The following is an 8,595-nucleotide window of genomic DNA, read 5'->3' on the forward strand; positions in this document are numbered from 1 at the left end:
CACATGGTATTAAGTGCCTCCTTTACATAAAAACACACTCTTCTAGGCCCTACAGAAGTACAAAAGAAGTAGAGATCATAGTTTCTGTCTACCAGAACTTTACACTAATTGTACAGACACCTAGGATCATAGGATTTTTGTCAAGCATCTTCTGGCACTCACCAGAGACCTTTTTCTCTCTCCTTGCCCCCCCATGACACGGAATCCTTGCCTATTTGCCTTCTTCCCTTTCTTTTTCCTGTCCCACCCAGAAGTGCAAGGGCAACTCACTGGCCCAGCATACAATAATTGGTATGGGAATTTTGACCAGATCCAATGCTGACCTGGGCTGGTTGGCCTCATTTGAGGCAATTTTGTGGTCCCTGCTCCTGGAGATTCATCATAAGAACACAGACACCCAGTTGGCATTGCCCACTGCAATTCAGAATTCCCAGGCTTGAGAGATCTGATAACTCCAGCCTTCTGGGTAGCTGGGATTACAGGTATGGACTGTGATGCCTTCCTAGCTAACCCTTCCATACCCCAGCACATTGAGACTGAAGGGAGAATGGAGATATTCCTTACTCCCCATTGCCATTTGCAGACTCTCACTTTTAGGCTGTCACTCAGAACTTCACCTCTGAGGTTCACACAATCCAAATTTATCACTCAATCAAGATCCTGTTGGTTATAATCTGCCCTCCCCTAGGACATTCTCTCTCCTTTCTCAATCAGTTCTGTGATTTCTCACAGTCTCTCTCTCCTCTCCAATTCCTGCCTTTGGAGGGGACTTTTCAATGTACATGTTGATGTTTCCTCAAACAACCTAAACTCCAAGTTCCTCAATCTACTTGATTTCTAAGACCTACTCACGCAGAAATGGTGACAGCTTTCATGTCATCATCACTCATAAATTTTCCATTTTCATTATCAAAGAACTTTGAAGTATTTTTTATCTGGTTATAATATTATTCCATTTCTCCTTTTGCTTTGCTCCTCCTAAATCTATTTTTCATCCTCATCATGACCCCCAATCCTTCCATCTCTCCTTATTCTCTGCTCCTCCTAATTCCTTCTCTTCTTTCTTCCCTTCTAGATTTTTCCAGGCCACCACCCTTACTTGGGGTATACTCTCCTCTCTTTATAATATAAATCCTTTAATGAACCAGTTCTACTCTGCACCATCTTCTAAAATCCCTTGCTCTCTCGTCTTATCACCATTCATGTTTTGTCAACCCCCAACCCTGGATTACTCCCACCATCTGCCTACTCTGCTCAGATTCCCATGCTACCTAGATTGTAGCATTAGCACAATTAATCCCCTTGCCTCAAGTCTTGTCCCACTTCAATCCGCCTTTCCTAAAGCACAGATCTGACCATGTGCTTCCTTTCCCCCTCCCGTAAACCCAATAACATAAAATGCCTGCCCATTATCTCTCAGTTCAAAGACAAACTTCTGTTTGGCATTTAAAACTCTTCTAAACTTGACCCTAGCTTATCTTTCTAGCTGTATTATATTTTATTCCTGTTCATATACTCTGCAATCCAGCTAAACTGGCCTTTCTCATATGTGACACTCTATCTTACACCTCCATGTCTTTATATTGTCTATTCCCCATACATGGAATCCATTCCCTCCTTACCTCTATCTCTTGGAATGCCTGGTTTTCTTCCAGTCTCTGCTCAGGCACCAGGTCTTACATTAGACCAGGAGTGGGGAACATGTGGCTCCAAGGCTACATGTGACCCTCTAGGTCCTCAAGTGTGGCCCTTTGAATCCAAACTTCATAGAACAGATTCGGTCAAAGGACCACACTCGAAGACCTAGAGGGCCACACTCCAGGCCACACATTCCCCACACCTGCATTAGACCCTTCTTGGTTCCCCTTCAGCTGCTTGTGCTTTCTCTCCTCCTTTCCCCCCATCCCCCATGTTATTTTGTGTCTATTCTAAATGTATCTTGTATATCTATATTTGGGCATGTTTTGTCTTTCTATCCCCTTGCTGTTGCTGGCTCTTCATTTTTGAAGAGCACCAATGACATCACACAGTGATGTCTTGACTTGCACATGAATTGGATATCAGTAAGACAGAGTTGCACAAAGTCGTCAGCCTCGCTCTCTCTTCCAGAGTCACTGAAGTCCAGTGGCAAGACAAAAGTCCTAGAACCTAGAACCTAGCTCAGTTGCCTGAAAATAGTAGATGCTTAATAAATGCTTATTAATTGATTGACTGAGTTGGAAAGGAGGCTAGAGAAGATCTAGTTCAAATCTTTCTCTTTTTGGTGGGGGGGGGAGGAAATTGAGGTTAAGTGACTTGCCCAGGATCACACATTTAGTTAAGTGTCTGAAGCCAAATTTTAACTTAGGTCCTCCTGATTCTAGGGCCATACACCGCACTACCTAGCTACCTCTATTTTTTTTTCATTATGAACATGTCAAATCTTTATAAACAAACATCCAGTGAAGAGAAAAATGACAATTCTGATTCATTTTTACACATAGAGCACCAATGGCAAATGGGTAGGGAGACTGCACAACTACCTTCAGTCCCAGCCAGGCCCAGTGTGGGAGCCATTCAATCCAGTGTAGAGTGACAAAGACAGAACAGTCACTAACATTGTACATTTATGAGACCCACTACCAACTGGACTACTTCACCAAGTGTCAGGCCATTGTTTCTGGAGTGAACTGGGAGCAATGGGGTGATTTAAGGTAGGTCTTCGCATCGTACTGTGTGACTGAAGGCATGAGAGTTGGAGGAAGACTGGGAAGAAGGGAGGGGAAAAGGGTGTACTTTGTAAGGAGAATGAGGGCCACAATCAGGCTGGACATGCCAAGCACCTAGTTAAGTTCAACATTAGGACCACCCCCATGAATAGTCGAGGCTGCTCTGCTATCCCCTGAACACCAGCATCCTCTACAATGCCAATGGAAAAGCTAGCTGCCAGCTCACTCAGCCCCACACTGAGGACGGCCCCCAGCTGCAGGAAGCTCGTGAACAGCATAATTCTCAGCATCAGAGGGTTGGCAATGAGAACAGCCACCTTTAGACCATAGATAGTGAAGATGCCAGTCATGATGAAGGAATGATCGACTTCATGATCAGCTCTGGCCTCATGATTGTCATGGCTCCAATACCAGGGTCACTTTTTACTGTGCCACAAGTTGCAACAAGAATACTGAAAATAATGGAGGCCAAGGAGCCCGTGACGGTAAAGGACATGCACTTGAGACTATTAAATATATCTGAGAGGGGTTGGTCAGCTGCAGATGGGGAGAGGGGCTGGGCAGCAGGTAAAGAACTGGGGGATGTGAATTCCTGACACCCAATCCTTCATTTTGATAAGTCTGTTTACTACCTTGTGAACATGGGTATGTCATTTTACCTCTTCTGTCCTTAATTTCTTCAATATAAAATGAGAGGGGGGGCTAGATTTGACGATATCTAAGGTCTTTTCTAGCTCTAAATTATATGATCCTATGACCCTATCAGTGATGAAAGCTTATACTAATGTGGCAGCAGTGAGAATGGAGAACATGAAATAAGTCTAAGAGATATTTCAAAGTAATCAATCAATCTATCAATAAACATTTATTAAGCACCTGCTATGTGCCAGGCACTGTGCTAAGTGCTAGGGATACAAAAAGAATCAAAATACAGTCCCTACCGTCAAGGAGCTTGCAAACTAATGGAGGAGACAACATGAAAACAAATATAAACAAAGCAAGTTACATGCAGGATAAGTAGGAAATAATTAAGAGAGGGAAGGCACTAGAATGAAGAGGGGTTGGGAAAGGCTTCCAGTAAAAGATGGGACTTTAGTTGGGGCTTAAAGGAAAGCAGGGAGGTTAGTAGTCAGAGCAGAATACGAAGAGCAATCCAATCATGGGGGATAACCAGAGAAAATGCCCAGAGCTGAGAGATGGAGTAACTCATTTGTGGAACAGTCAGGAGGCCAGTGTCACTGGATCAAAGAATATGCATAGGAGAGTATGATGTAAGAATACTGGAAAGGTAGGAGGGACCTAGGGTATAAATGGCTTTGAATGTCAAAGAGAGGATTATGAATTTCTGAGTACATCATCTCAAAGAAGTTCTGATAGAGACGGTAGTTTGGTAGTACTATCCTCATTTAATGGGAGACACTGGCCAATGAGGGCCCAGCTTGGCAGCATGCAGAGAGCTTTGCCTGGTATCATCCTTCATGATGCTTGAGAAAACTGCTTCTTGAAGCCATGATGACCTGGAATAGAAGGGCCCTGCCCATGGTTCAGGGCATGCTCAGATATTCTGTGACCGTTTCCTATCTGCTTAATGTGTGGTAAAGAAAGTTTAATAGGCTGCTGAGCCAGAAATAAGCGTGCATTAAAAAGGCGCTCACCAACCAGATTGAGCCCTTTCTTTCTGGTGGTGATGCAGGCAAGGTTTTCTGTAAGCGTCTGGGTAGATTGGCACCAGACAGAGCTCCCTGAATATGGCCCTCATTGGCCAACTAGGCTGGAGATAGGGATACCTGTTAGGAGACTGTGGGTAGCAAATAAACTAGGTATGAGATGACAAGGCCTAGACCAGAATGGTAGCAGAAAGAACATGATGGGGAGTGTTGCGAGGAGGATAACAAAGGCCTCATAGAAAAAGGATCCATAGAGGCTTGACATCTTGTCAGAGAAGGAAAGCAAAGCAGAGAGATGAGTCAAAAGTGACGCCAAGTTGCAGGCCTGGGTGACTATTGGATAGTGATATTATTCTCTATTGACCCAGCATCATTCACAAGAATTCAGAACTGGAAAGGACTTTGGATATCATGAAACCCAACCCCTCATTTTAATGATGAGAAACATGGGGCCCGGAAAGAGGTGGGAGCTTGCCCAAGGTCATACAGGGAATAATGGCAAAATATCAGTAATGAGAAGAGTGAGAAGGTGCCTGTTTGGTGACCTCTATTTGCAAAGGCTCCCAGATTAAGAAGAATGTTAAGAACAATTGGAGACAGAATTCAAACTGATGGCTGGAAATGAGATTTTCACAGGGTGCTTCACTCAGAGGGGTAAAAAAAAAAAAAGCACTCCTTGTCACACCCATTTCTTTCAGATGATTCAGGCTGGATGGCTTTGGATGGAGTGAGTGGTGTGGCTGCCACTGCAGGAGGAAAACAATTCTGAGTGCCAATGGCTGCTGGGAAATAGATCCTTTAGGCCACCCCCTCCAACCAGGGTGACGACAAAGACACACATATCCAAAGAAAGAGCAGTTGGAAACCTACAGTCTGATGCTCGGTGCAACCTTTAATGAGACCTAGTGCTTATTTCCGAGCAATTAATCAACATAGTCTTTGCCAGCCTTGCAAGTAGCTACTTCTACAATGCACAGAATAAACAGTATTGCTCATAGGAGTATAGGGAGAGGGAGAGAAGGGATCATCTATCCCAGTGGTGTCAAACTCAAATAGAAATGGGCGCCATTGATTAGCACATAAGGATCTCTGTGGGCCACATGTTAACTCAGCTTTCAAATATAATATTATCTATGTTTTGTTGTACTTTTAAAATTAATTTTGCTTAATATTTCTAAATTACATTTTAATCTGGTTCCTACCATACTCACACTCAGGAGCATGTAGGCCCACAGCTGACATCTTGGATCTAGCTTTACTCTTTTCATTTTTCAAATAAGAAAATCAAGGCCTAGAGAAAGAAAGTGACTTGTCCAAGGTTACACTACAAATGGCACAGCTGGGATTTGAACCCAGGTCCACTGTCTCCAAAACTAGTGTCTACTGTCTCTCCCTGTGAACATTCTATATGTGACATAGTGAAATGGGTGCAGAGATTTGGAGGCACAATTGCAGGATTTCAACACAGTTTTGATACTTGATAGCTGTGAAACCTTGGGCAGATTACTTTTTTTAGTTTGCATTTATATAGTGTTTTAATATCTGTAAAGTACTTTCCTCTTAAGAAACCTGTGAGCTCAGTAGTAGATTATTACACCCATTTTACAGATGAAGAAACTAAGGTTTAGAAAAAGGAAATGACTTGTTCTTGGACACACAGCTAGTGAATGTCAGGGCCTGAATTCAAACTCAAGTCCTCTGACACGACTGGTGGGAGACTGGCTTTAAGGGATGCTAGAGAGAGATGAGGCAAAAGGTTCATTTATCCATTCAACAGCTATTTATTGAATGCCTGCTATGTTCAGGGCCCTATGCCTGCTAACATGGAGATGAAAAGATGAATGAGGCAGCTTCTTGCCATCCCATATATCGTGCCTGCTAAAGCCTAGAACACTAGACCCTCTAGAGACCATGCCCTGGGAGACTCAGTTTCTACTCTTGGAACTTTTGACCCAGAGCTGAGCTGTCTCAATTAATGAGGGTGTGAATTGCAAAATTATGTAGCCCACTACAACCAGGTGGCCCAAACCATGCTTCCTATCCTATCCGGACATTCACTCTGGCCATCTTGCTGTCTACACCACTGCTGCTCATTATGTTACCTCCAATCCCTCATTCCACCTCTTGCATGATTAACTGTAATCAAATCAATCTCCATTGTTTCTACAAAGGTCATATCAATCAACCTCACTGTGTCTCCACTTACCATGCTTGTGACTTTCAAACCAAAACATCTTTCCCTAGCCATCACTCCTTATAAATGTTATCTACCTTTGTCACAATATAAGCCTTTTGAAAGCACTTTTTCCGTCTGTAGCCCCAGTGCTTAGTATTGTGTTAAGCATACAATAAGCACCTAATTACTTCTTTTCGTTCATTCAAGGGATTAATCTTGAAAGGTGCTTACAATCTAGTAGGAATGCTGAAAAGAATCTGAGGAGCATCTACGGTACAGGTAAACAGGACTTTATTCCAGGGCACCCAATATGCCAGGAGAGAGTTGTGAAGGAAAAAAAAAGTAATAATATTAATATGCTCTGAAATTTAGTCTCAAATTTGTCAGAAATGAACTATCTGTGTATCTATCCACACATATACATATGTACATATTTACCCATAAATAAGTGTATGTGTATATACATGTGTATATGTGTGCATACACACACACACACACACACATATTCCATTTTTAGCTTGGATAGAGAGACAGAAAGAGATAGAGTCATACAAAGACAGAGACAGAGAGAAAGAAACAGACACAGAGACAGAAGGAGACAGACACAGTGAGAAAGAGAGAGACAAAAAGAATATCCTAACTGGCATAACCCCCCATACTTTCTGCTCCAAGACAATTTTTGGTATCATTTATAGGAATCTTAAACAAGAGAAAAATCACAATATGTTAAAAATACACTAACACTCCAGAACCATCATCACTCAGTTCCTTCCTGGACCACTGACGACTTCCTTCCTGTGATCACTATCTTAACCTGGAATTTCAAAGAGAAGCCACTGTCTCCAGGTGGCTCGTTATGTTACTTCCGGGGGTCAGAAGGCAGTGATTCCATGTGGAGAAGAGTTCAGTCTGGTTATCATTTTTACTATATTTCAAAGGAAGGCAATAATTGTTCTTTTCACTATCCTAAAGGGAAAAGTCTGGAAAAGAGTATTTCCTAATATTTCTAGAGAAACTAAAAAAAGAGGTTTTTAACATGCTTCCACAGGAGCACCTTTCCTCCGCCTTCAGTAATCTCCTTACATCTCATGGTTTTCTGCTGATTCTGTATCATGATCCGCCACATCTGCTGCATAGTGAGCTTCACTTCCTTTCCTTGCTAGGCCATGAACCCCCACTATCCTGTTGCAGTTTCACCTTTCTCTTGAGGCTTTCTAACCATTCTAACACACTACAAGCATGTTTTCCTTTCTCAAAATTGAAGATGAGTACTATTTTGCACTGCCTTTCCTCTTATTCTCCCTGCCTACCATCTCCCTGACTTCCACATCTCCTCAGAGGTCAGGGGCAGAGCTTTAGGTGAATTATCTGAGGCATGAGCTGCCACACCCCTAGCACAATTACATCCAACCCAAGAAGACTCATCTCTGCATGTTGACCATAATGAAGGGGGAGGCCAGCTCCATGTGACCATTCCCAGGATTTCATATACTAAACTTTATCCTAATTCTACTTTGCTCCTTTCCCCAGCAGCGGCATCCCCAGAAGTGGCCTTGAGGTTTCCCTGGCTCTCTGTCTATCCCTCATGGGGTGATATCCTGGAATATTTCCTACAAGGAAACTGAGGTTCTCAAGTCATAACAACTTGTTCATGTTCACACAACTAGTCAGTGTCTCAAGTGGGATTCAAACCCATGTCTGAAGATGAACAGATCTCAGAAGTGAAAGGCTTTCCATTAAATACAACCCATGCCAGAGCATGAAACACCTCAACAAAATTTCTACTGCTAACTTCTGCTTTGACTGTGTTGTTTAACATGATAGCAAAACAGAAATGTGGACTAGAATTCAGGAGAGGAGTCATATCTGGACAAATCAATAAGAAAATTATCTGTATAGACAAGAAAGTTAACACAAAAGGTAAGGTGTAAAGAAAAGAACACTGGATTTGTATTCTAGTCCTGGTACTTGCTGCTTTAGAGAAGACACTTACACTTCTATTAGGGTTTCAGTTTTTTCGTCTGTAAAATGATGGAGTTAGACT

The 8,595-nt window shown here is 42.5% G+C and overlaps 1 pseudogene; it reads right to left on the reverse strand.

Moving 5' to 3' along the window:
• Positions 1–2,645: 2,645 nt before the first annotated feature.
• LOC114038320 lies at positions 2,646–5,617 on the reverse strand (annotated as a pseudogene).
• Between the last annotated feature and the right edge of the window lie 2,978 nt (positions 5,618–8,595).

Source organism: Vombatus ursinus, unplaced genomic scaffold, assembly GCF_900497805.2.
Source record: "Vombatus ursinus unplaced genomic scaffold, bare-nosed wombat genome assembly UNPS02010915.1, whole genome shotgun sequence".
In the NCBI taxonomy this organism is placed as follows: domain Eukaryota; kingdom Metazoa; phylum Chordata; class Mammalia; order Diprotodontia; family Vombatidae; genus Vombatus; species Vombatus ursinus.